The sequence below is a fragment of the Eublepharis macularius genome, chromosome 6 (genome assembly GCF_028583425.1).
Source record: "Eublepharis macularius isolate TG4126 chromosome 6, MPM_Emac_v1.0, whole genome shotgun sequence".
Lineage (NCBI taxonomy): Eukaryota > Metazoa > Chordata > Lepidosauria > Squamata > Eublepharidae > Eublepharis > Eublepharis macularius.
Genome location: NC_072795.1, coordinates 12,181,719 through 12,192,998, shown reverse-complemented (window position 1 = coordinate 12,192,998; position 11,280 = coordinate 12,181,719). Strand labels below are relative to the sequence as shown.

The 11,280-nt window shown below is 50.9% G+C and overlaps 1 protein-coding gene across 1 annotated transcript in view; it reads right to left on the bottom strand.

Moving 5' to 3' along the window:
• Window positions 1–7,476: 7,476 nt before the first annotated feature.
• The window catches only part of LOC129332384 (uncharacterized), a 49,558-nt gene continuing 45,754 nt past the window's right edge, over window positions 7,477–11,280 (bottom strand). The window contains exon 13 of the mRNA XM_054983469.1: window positions 7,477–7,613. The gene's annotated coding sequence lies outside the window, so the exon portion shown is untranslated. The remainder of the gene's footprint in view (window positions 7,614–11,280) is intronic.

Sequence of the window (11,280 nt, the reverse complement as noted above, 5' to 3'; positions counted from 1 at the left end):
CATTGAAGCTGGAAGATCAATTTCCTTCCCTCCTCTAAGACTATCTGACGAAGAGAGCTGTGGCTCTCGAAAGCTCATGCTACAATAAGTTGGTTAGTCTTAAAGGTGCTACTGGACTCTTTACTATTTTGCAACTACAGGCTAACACGGCTAACTCCTCTGGATCTTTTCTCCTTTACGGATGAATTCCTTACAGTGCGCCGTAGGTGATCCTAAACGAGCTGAGGTCCAAATGACGGTAAGTTCCAGGTAAGTAACAGTAAATAATACACAGTATGTTCTATAGATAATCATGCTTCCATATCTCCTGAGGACCAGAGTTTCAAGGACACGGGAGCAAATCCATGTATCCAGTGCCCAACACGGGGCCAGCTGTTGAAACCTCATGTTTCATGCACATTTCCTCAGGGGCTTTAGTTTGGTCCAGTAGCCTTATCACTCTGTAACAATAAAGTTATCTCCTTAATTAGAACCTTCCTTTTCCTGCATGTTAATTGACAAACAGTGCAATGCTAACTTACCATACTGTCAAAAGATCGGTGCAAACTCAAACGGCGATACACCATAGATGACGGCCAACCTCTCAAACCCACCCAATAGCTGTTGGTTTTAAGCTCCAAACTCTCATAGCTGGCGCTTAAATTAAAAGTACAAATACCCTACAAATACGGATGTCAAAAAACAGAACGGTATTGATTTTTACAGAAAGCAAGATAAATTCCAGTCATTCAGCCCTTTTGGTTTCAGACTTCAGAGATGGTGAATCCAGCATGCCTCCTTTTGCAAACGTTCTCTCTGGATCTCGCTTGGGGGCCCTTTCCCTGCTGCATATAAAACAGTAACTCTGAACTCTCTTAGTTCACTCCAACATGAAAGTGGTTGCCCCATGGAGGAAATTTCATTCCATGTGCTACAGCTCTTGCTTCTAAGTAAATGTATTGGGGATGGATTGTTGAAATAAGGGTGGGAATGGGATCATAGAAAGTTCATTACAGCCAGGCCAAAAATCCAAGGGCAAGAAGAGAGCTGACATCTCCTGCAGCCCAGGGTGGTGATGTGTTTACATGATCACACGGCAGCAGTGCACGGTCTGCCGAATGCTGCAAACAAACCTTGTGGTCCCAGCAGGGGGCTTTCGCTGCTATTATAATAAGCCCTCTGTGCGGGTCTGTGAACCCTGAAGCTGTAATTAAGAGATGGGAGGGCCAAACTGGCCGCACACAAGGTGACCTCTTTTGCCGGAAGCCAAAAACATCTTCACATCAAGGCCAGAGTCAAATTCCTCCTGTCCAAGAAGCAGAGCGAGCAAGGCAGAGGGAATTGCATGGCAATGTGAACTGGATGGACCGGGGCTTCTTCCTTTCAAACCTCCTTCCTCCAAGGATGAGGGCCAGGGATTCAGCTCCACTCGGACAGACCCAGGCTTCCTCCACCCCACACAAAAGCAGTGGCGACATGAATTAGATGTGAAATGAAGGACATCTCCCGCAATCATCCTCTACAGCGCCTGCTGCCACCAACTTCCTGAACCACTGGTGTAGGAAGGAGGTGTAGATCAAGAAGTGGGGTGCTCTACAGTGGCAGGTGGCCATCACTATAATGAGGAAGAGTAGGGTTGCCAGCCCCCAGGTGGCTGCAAAACCAAGAGGACACTAGCAAGAGCTAATAAATCACTACGTCAATTTGCAAAGACTTGCTTTATGTTTCTTAAAGTGCTAAGTGCTACCGATAATCAAGTACCATCTAATCTCAAATAATCAAAAATTTTGTATGAATTTTTTTTTACATAAGCAGCACATCCCACTAAATATACACACCGAAAACCCTGTGTCAATGTTCATGACACAAGGAGAATGCAAATCACAGATATCATTGTGCCAAGTACACACTCATTACAGAATCAAAGTGTGCAAATATTCTGGTACACCCAATGGAACTGCTGGTGGAGGAATCATGGGTCAAGTTCATAAAGTGTCTACACAAGACGGTTCTTCTCCGAGGAATCCCATATAAAGTGCTCACTTGTGTCAAAGGTAAGTGCTTTTCCTTCAGTATTGGATCATAGGAAATTATTTCATATGCATTCTTGACCCGTCTGTTTGATTTTCTCAGGTATCCATATGCATTGGGCAACCAGCTCTCGGTAGACTAGTGTCCTCTTTGTTTTGCAATTGCACACCCCCGGGAGCCTCTGTTGGTTTTCAGCCCCCAGATGGTAGCTGGAGATTTCCCAGAATTACAACTGATCTCCAGGTGACAGAGATCAGTTCCCCTGGAGAAAATGCCTGCTTTGGAGGATGGACTTGAATGTATTATACCATTCTGAAGCCCCTCCCCTCCCCCAACCCCACCCTCTCCAGGCTCCTCCACTGAAATCTCCACAAATTTCCAAACCTAGACCTGGCAACCCTAAGGAAGAGAAAGAGGAGGATGACTCTGACAGCCACCGGGCCAATGTTGGCATAATCGCAACAAATGTGGGGAGGTCTGGAAAGATGAGGGCCGGTGATCTCGCCCCATCTCCTTTCTTCTTTATTTCATTTATACCCCCATTTTCTCCCCAGTGGGGACTAGAGATGAGCACGAACCAAAATACAAATCAAAGTTCGTCACGAACCGGGCTGTTTTTTCGGTTCGCAAACCGGCAGTTCATTAGAGCTCGTTTCTGACAAACCGCAACAAGCCGCTATGATTTTTAGAGCGGTTCGTATGGTTCATTTTTCGGTTTGTCACTACAGACAGCCTGGCACCGATCAATCTGTTACCTAGGCAATGGCGGGGGGCAGACGGGCTTTCTGCAGACCCGGAAGTGACGAACCGACAAACCAAACGAACCAGTTCGCAAACCAGGCAAGTTTATGGTGGTTCATGGTTCATGAAACGCTGCAAACCAAGAGCTGCAACAAACCACCATTTTTCCGGTTCGTGCCTGCCTCTAGTGGAGACCCATTTTGCTGATCTCCTCCATTTTATCTTCTCTTTGCCTCCACACGCTTCTCCCTCTTTTTCATCAACACGGCTGTCAGACCCAAAGAGCCCTTTCCACAATTCTCAGACCCACACAAGGGAAAGAAATTGCAAATAGCATTGTGTATTCTCTTTGTGCGATGTGCCCGTCCTACATCTTCAGCAGAACTAGAAACAGGCAAGGAGGCCAGCCTGGCTCGGTGCCCGCTGAATGGCAGCCTGAACTCCCCTCCTCCTGCTGACCCAGCTGAGCCGCAATCATGTCTGCCCAGGAGGGGCGATGGACGCTGATCATTACAGACGGCTTCTCCAAGGCCATCGACAGAGTGATAGCTGATCATTGTGGCGCACCACGAGGCCCTAGGCGGGTCATGACCTTCTCATTCTTGCCAAGAAACAGATACTTTCAGGGTGAATTCGCGGGCATCACAAGGTTGGGGTGAGAGGCAAAGTTGAGCATTCCTGAGCCCTGGCTCTGTCTTTCCAAGTGTGACAGTTGTTGTCAAACTCCACAAAGTCACAACCGGAGACCTTCAGCTCTGCAGGTGGAGGTCTCACCACTCAACCACCTTTCTCATTTCCTTTGGGGATTTCTCAAGTTCTGATTGGTTCCTAGCTTGGCCTTCGGATTGGCTGGGAGGCTTTTACCTCTGTCAGATAACCAAGCTATTCATGAGCTAGATTTGCATCCAGTAGCACCTTCAAGACCCACTAGATTTCTAGCGTATGAGCTTTCAAGAGTCAACGCTCCCTATCTTGGAAATATAGTAGGTCTTTAAGATGCTACAGGACCCGAACCTTGCTCTTCTATGGCTACCCACCTGAACCTATGTTCATGAGCTGTTGACTTCTGCCAGCTGATGACAGATTGCATGTTTGAATGCTTCTCCTTTAAAAAACACAACATCCTGGCACAGAGAAAGCTAGGCTAGAGCCCTTGGGACCCTAGAGATCTTTTTGCTTATGTAATGGGGTTTGTAGGGCAGCGTTAACAGAAACAGTAGATCTAGTTCTTCTGCATGCATAGTTCACTCACATGCGCCCACATCATGGGTTTTGTAGTCTTAAAGCAGCATTACCAATTAATAATTCCCTTTCATGATAATGTGAGAAGATACTCATTATCCCTGGTGGTTCTGCAGAAATGTAATGATGCCATGAATTCCACAAAAAATTGCAGATTTTACTAATGCTGTCCACCATTTCATTCATTTAACGTAATCCCAAATTTCAATCCAAATGCAGTTTTAGGAAAATTCCACAGAAGTGGTATTTATGCCACATGTTGAGAATCAAATTTTTTCCCCAAGAGGTGATGAGACACAGCGTGGGAATAATAAATAATAGTAAGAGTTATACCATGCTCTTCTGGACAGATCAGTGCCCATTCAGAGCAGCGAACAAAGTCAGTGTTGTTATTAGCTCAATGCAGCCAGGGCTGAAAAGAGTGGCTTACCAAGGCCGGTGGGTCTGTTCACAGCAGAAGTGAGATTTGAACCATCAAAGTCCTGCATCACAGCTCAGTTACTTAACAACTATGCTACAGCAGCTAGAATGTACTGAAAGAGTCCACAAGACATTTTGCCATGTAATAAGTCAACCCAGTGGGGTGCCTTTGCTAGGTTGGTGTGGTGGTAGGAACTGGCCCGCCATGTTTTCCCCCAAAGATTTTCCTTCCCCAATGGGCACGCATTGCAAACTTTGGTGGACTGAAGCTTCTATGGGTTTGGAGGTCGGAGAAGGCGAGAAATCAGCAGCCAAGTGAATCCGTTCCATTAATATTCAGCCAGAGGGAGTTCAAAGCCCTTCCATGTGATAAGACCCCAGATGGAGGAACGGTGGGACCCTGGATTTCACAGCATCTCGGCAGCCTTCCATGTAGCGAGATGTGTGGGAGGGAGCCAGGGGGAGGGGCTACTCGAAAAAAGGTGATTTAAATGAACAGAGGCGAACGTTCGCGTCCAAATGGATTAAGCACAGGCAGCCTTTAAGCCAGGCCAGCCCATCCCTTTATTCGGCAAGCACAGATGCTTGATGGTGACCCTGCAATGAACCCAAACTCACATTAGCTGGAAGAACAGATCCCCCCGCCCCCGCCCTTGCCTTGAACTCAAACACTTTTCCGTTCCATGAGCCCCAAACCCCCGACCCGTGATCATCAAGCTCCATTCCCTGGGCATCTTTCCTGCACAGATGTCTTCCTACTGCCTAGCCTTTGCAAACCGACGTTGCTTTGCTCTCATCAACCCCCTGCATTCTCAAGGTGGGACGGCTTGGACTTCTTGCGATGCCACATGAATCATAGTGTGAGCGTGGAAAACTGGGGCAAGTGGGAACGTGGGACAGGCAGTTCCACCGGTGGCCGAAGGAGAAATGTTGGTGACAATTGGGCAGAGAGGGGCTCAATGGGTGCGATGTGACCCACAGAACACCTCTTGAGGAAGGGGCCCGTATGCAACAATACGTTCGGCAGCTTCATACTGCTGAGTTAGGACACTGCCCTATTAAGCTCTACTCTAACTGGCAGCAAAAATCTCAGCTGGAGGTCTTCCACATTTCCCATGACCTGAGACGCCAGAGATTGAACGTGGGATTTTTTGCAGGCTAAACATGTGCCCTGCCATGGAGCCACGGCCAAACACTCCGTGCTACTTGGAATCAGCCATGGGAACTAGGGGTGCCATTTGAGAACAAAGTGGGACAGATTCTCCCATCATGCACCACGCCTGACATCCTGCCACCAGGCATCTTTGAAAGGAAGGACTGTTGCCAGGGTTCCATCTTGCCACTTGTTGTGTCACCCTGTAGCCCAGCAATGGTGACTGCTAATTGCTAATTATGCCCACCCAGGGCTCAGAAAGCCTCCCATAGTTCTTGCCAGCCTGGAATCGCCACAGTGGGTGGAGGAAGGTAGTGTGTTTGGTGGGTCTCCATATAGGGGTTGCATTCAACTTGGTTGCGCAGCCCTGCCTGAGGATAAGCCACCAGTCAGCAGGCTAAAGTTAACCAGAATAGTTTTCGGTCACCATTCTTAGCCCTTGACCGCACCCAGGGGTCATTTTGTAGAAAAAGAGCTGCAGGAACTCATTAGCATAACTCATTAGCATATGCCATGCCCCTTGACATCATCTGAAGTGTGTCATCAGCATAATTGATTTGATCGGACCCAAAATGGCCGGGTTTTGGCTGCTGCCAGATGGGGGAGTGTTCCCCCACCTGGCAGTGGCCCGATCAGGGCTATTTTGGCCCAAATCCAGGCCAAAAAGGGCCCCAAACGGCTCAAAATGGCCATTTTGTGCACATTTTGCCAGGATTGGGCCCAAAACAGCCCAGATCATGTCAGTGCCAGGCAGGGAAGGGGTCCCCCGCCAGGCACCTACCCAATCCTGGCAGTTTCGGCCCTAATCCCGGCCGAAACGGGCCCCAAATGGCCGGAAAGGGCCATTTGGGGCCCGTTTGAGCCTGGACCAGGGCCAAAACAGCCCAGATCAGGTCAGTGCCGGGCTCCCTCACCCAGCACTGACCCAATCCTGGCTGTTCTGGCCCCAATCCCAGCAGAAATGGGCCGAAAATGGCCAAAAATGGCCATTTTGGGCACGTTTGGGCCCGGATCCGAGCAGGCCTACCTGATACATGACCTGTTGGGGGAACTGCCAGAACGGCGTTCTGGAGCGTTCCCCCTCAAAATGAGCCCTGACAGCACCACAACCCTCTTGGTTTTGGGAGACCTTTATTCCCACTGGCTTTCCTTTCCTCACAGATGTAATGAAGTCCCATGAAGGTCTTCGGAATCTAGCGGAATTCCCTCGCAAGCGGGGGAGGATGAACAGAATTTGCTGTGGCTGCCGCTCTGTTTGGGGGGGGGGAGGAGGAGGAGCGAAGCGCCCAGACTGAACTTTTGACCCCATGTTTCTAGGTCCCAGAGCAGATGCCAAGTGCCGTGGTGCCCCATGGCGCTGCCCGCAGGTTCCCGCAATGTTTCCATAACCCGCTTTGTCAGCCCCCTCGCCTCCGCCTGCACCCCCCGTCCCCCCTCCTAACAAGGATTAGAGAATATTCCGGTTCATTTGCAGGCCACTGGGTGAGTTGCCTGGGCAATTCTGCCTTCCCCTCTATGTGCCCCCCACCACAGAGTTATATTTAGCATGCGCACGAGCTGAACGCCAGAACAGCGCATATCACTGAGGGAGAGGCATGTTCCTGGAAGGTTCCGGATGGAAGACCAAGAGGACCCCTTGGTAGGGGGCTCACCTCTGACCCTATCCTCTCGCCCAGCTGGCGGGATAATGCCTGTCACCCTCAATTGCCTCCTTCTACTTCCCTGCCTCCTTCTCTATGGAGCAGCTGTGAAATCCACAGTTGTGGCTCAGGAATTTGCATGAAGTGGCTCTTCTCTGGGGCAAGTGATAACCGTGTTCACACCAGTGCTGAATGCCAGCTGCTGGTCATGCCCAGCCTGGGGTATCTTCTGGGGGCATCTGGTAGACCCCGAGTGAAACAGATTGCTGGTATAAAGAGACCATTGGTATGAACCGGGGAGGCTGAGTGCAGCATAACACAATAGCACTGTGATAGGACTGTAATGGGATTTCCGACGGACTCCATCTCTCAACAGCCGGATGCCGACATAACAACATTGCCTTTTCCTGAGCAAAGGAGAGAGAGGGGAGAGAAAGGGACGGAAAAACAGAATTAGAGGTCTGTAGCAAAACTACAGCTGCGAATAGGAAAGGTATCAGTGGGCCATGGGGGCGCCAACACCTTGCCTTGTGTTAGGGATTTCATTCCCCCAATGGGGGCAGGAGATCCCCCGGCTCCCAGCCTGTGCCCCCCACCACTGCTTGCCTTTCTGGTGGAGGGAAAGGTGCAGGGAATGGGCCTGGGAGCTCTGGAGCACGTTCTGCGTGCTGCAGAGGACTTCCTTGTTGCATGACACATTCCCAGCATGACAAGGAAGTCCCACAGAATGTGTGCACATTTTTCTCACTCAAAAGGTAAGTTCCCCCTGCCCCCCATCCCCTAGTTTGGGGCCCAGGCAACCCTATGTGGTGCCTATCAAATATTGGCTTTGCAAATAATTAAAAAACATTGCTTTAGGAGTAGCTGCCAACGCAGCTGCCAACGCAGCACAAATGTCTTCAGTGACAGCTGTGGCAGCCATTTTGTGTCTGGCAGCCATTTTGGCAGCCATTTTGTTTGTCTCCACCTTCTGAAGCAGCCATTTTGGGCAGCCATATTGTGGCTGTTCCTACAATGCTGTTAGGGGATTTGGGCCCCCTTTGGAACACGGGAGCACTTCCGGGGCAGCCGCAGCCTGCGTGATGACATCACTTCATGAAGGAGACACCAAAAAGGTAGGTGTCGAGGGGCCACTTCCTGCTGGGAGTACAGGCAACCCTACACGCTATGTCAGAATCCCAAAGGTGTCCACAGGCTCAAAAAGTCTGTAGACTTCTGTACATGTATATTGTAAAGCCACTATCATAATAGAGAAGTTGAGGGGGCGTTGTTTCCGCCACGCCAAAAACACAAAACCCAGTGGGGACTGAAGAAGTTGGAGGAAAGAACTTCTTGGAGGCCTGCAACCAAACTGAAGCTGAAGAGGTTTTGTTTATTGACCACGTTAGGAGAGCCCTGAGAAAAAGGGCCTGCAACCCATCCATTCTTGCTTCTTATCAGCACGCACAAGAGGCCTAGTTAAAGCCTTGCCCCTTGGAAGACTTTTGTTACTTCCCACCTTGTATTGCAGCTCCAGGATGGGCGATTTCTTGAGATTCGGGGTGGAGGCTGGGGAGGGCAAGGATTAGGGAGGGTAGGGGCCTCAGCAGGGCATAATGCCATAGAGTCTACCCTCCAAAGCAGCCGAGGAGAATGGAAGGGAGGTGTTTGAGGAGGGTATAATCAGGGCTGGTGCCAGTGTTTCTGGTGCCTGGGGCCGGGGGCAGCTTCAGGGCTGTTACTGCCCCCGTGCACGTGCACACCCCCACGGACTGCGTGATGACATCACTGTGTGTGACGTCATCACACAGGGCTTGGTGCTACAAGCAGGCCCCATTGGTGCACGGGTGGCCTCCCAGCCCTTCCTCTCAGTTGCCCCTGGCTGCCCTGGCCGCCTGCTGCACTTGGCCCGCAGCTCTGTGGTGGTGACGGCAGTGGCATGGGGCAACTGAGCAGGAGGGCTGGGAGGCTGCCCGCTCAGACTGCCCCATGCTGCCGCCGCCAGCACGCGCTCTTGGCTGGGCGCAGCAGTTGCAGCTGGGGCAGCTGGGGCGGTGCACGTGCGTCCTCCCAGCCCTCCTGTTCAGCTGCCAGCACAGCCACCCCAGCTCTGCGGCGCATGCCCCTGGTGCCCCCTCCGGTGCCTCAGCGCTCGAGGCGGCTGCTGGCACTGCCTCAATGGACACGTCCGCCCTGGGTATAATCCATAGAGTCCACCCTGTAAAGTTGGCATTTCCTCCAGGGGAACTGTTCTTTGTAATCCGGAGGTCAGTTGTAATTCCAGGAGATCCCCTGGCCCTACCCAGAAGACGGCAACCCTGTGTTGGCTGGAGAACAATTCCTGGAGATCTCCAGGCACCACCTGGAGGTCGTCAACCCTATTTCCACTAGGATTGCCAGCAGCCCCAGGGGCCAAAGACGGGGTTCCCAGGTCCCTATACCCTCCTGGTGAGAGTGGGGGGGACTGGTACTTACTGGGAATCTTTTCTTTGTACGTGCGCTCCTGTGTACATTGCCACACCAGCCACAGGAGTGCTCCTGTGCTCCCATGCGGGACCGAAAGGATGTTCAGCCACAAACAATGCATGGGAGCACTCCTGCAGCCAGCACACTGATAGCACTTCTGGAAGTGATGCCATCGCGTCTGCCAGGAGTGTGCTCCCAGAGTGTCTGTGGGCAAGCAGGCAAATCACCAGGAGATTGCCCGCCACTGGCAGGTACCCGAGATCCCTTCATTAAATTTTCCAACAGGTCTACATTTCCCAAACACCGTCCAAGCCTTATGATTGGACTGGGGGGAAATGGAGAGGGATGGCGTTTGGAGAGGAAACGTATTAGGCTCTGCCTGGGTCCTCCTACCTCATATTCAGTGATACGTCCGGGCATGCCCAGACTGAAAAGGGAGTTGCCTTGGGAGGGGGCAGGGAGGGGGCTCTAAGCCCTCTCGAATAAAGCCCTAGAACCAGAGTGGTGGCAGCAGTCTTTGACTGCTGCAAGGCTAAAGGGGGAAGGAGGAAAAAGAGGGTGTATGGGGACGGGGGGAAGAGCTTCGTGGCACAGTGGAAAGCGGCAGCACTGCAGCCCAAGCTTGGCTCATGACCTGAGTTCAATCCGGAGGTCAGTTGTAATTCCAGCGGAAGCCAGGTTTAGACAGCTGGCTCAAGGTTGACTCAGCCTTCCATCCTTCCAAGGTCGGTAAAATGAGTACCCAGTTTCCTGGGGGTAAAGTGTAGACAACTGGGGAAGGCAATGGCACACCACCCCATAACAAAAAGTCTGCCAAGAAAATGTGATGCGACGTCTCCACCATGGGTCAGTAATGACCTGGTGCTTGCACGGGGGATTACTTTTACCTATGGCGAAGAGGGATCCTTGGAAGAGGCATACCATCCATCCATGGGAAACCCTGCACAGCCCCACCCCTTTCCATAGCACTCACCAATGTACATAGTTTTATGAATTTGCATTAATATGCACATTATCAGTTTTCTTGTCTTGGGGCAAGATTAAAGAATGCTGCTAGTAAATAGTAAAATGTTGCGGGATAGCAGAGGGGGGAAAGAGCTAGATTTGTGCAGCACATATAACAAGGTGTATGGAATCTCAAATAGGAGCTTTCTAGGTGGCAAGGAAGCATAATTTGGGACAGTTGGTTAGAGAAGGGGCTTTCAGACAGTTCCCTCTGGGGCACTCCCACCACAGTCTGAAACCCTCCTGGCCTGGGAAACCACAAAGCCTGTCCTCCCACCCATGTCATGGGAACTCTCTGGGGTATATTTTGCACAGGTGGATGAGGAGGACGTGGTTCCTGTCTCTTCCTGAGAATTTATTCAAGTGCACGTGGAGGAAAGAGACATGTAGGCATTTCTGTCCCTCGTAATGCAACCGAGCAGCTTGGTGCATTCCAATGCAACGCGAGTCTGTTTGCTTTGCATATTTATATAATTACCCAAGCTCCCCTGTCTAATTGAACAAATAAGCAAGGAAATCGAAAGGAACGTTAATCAAGAGAAGCACTTGGAAAAAATCCTGCTCCCTTCCAAGTCTGTATGTTTGCTTGTAATTTTGTAGGCGGGCGGAAAAAGCACAGACCCC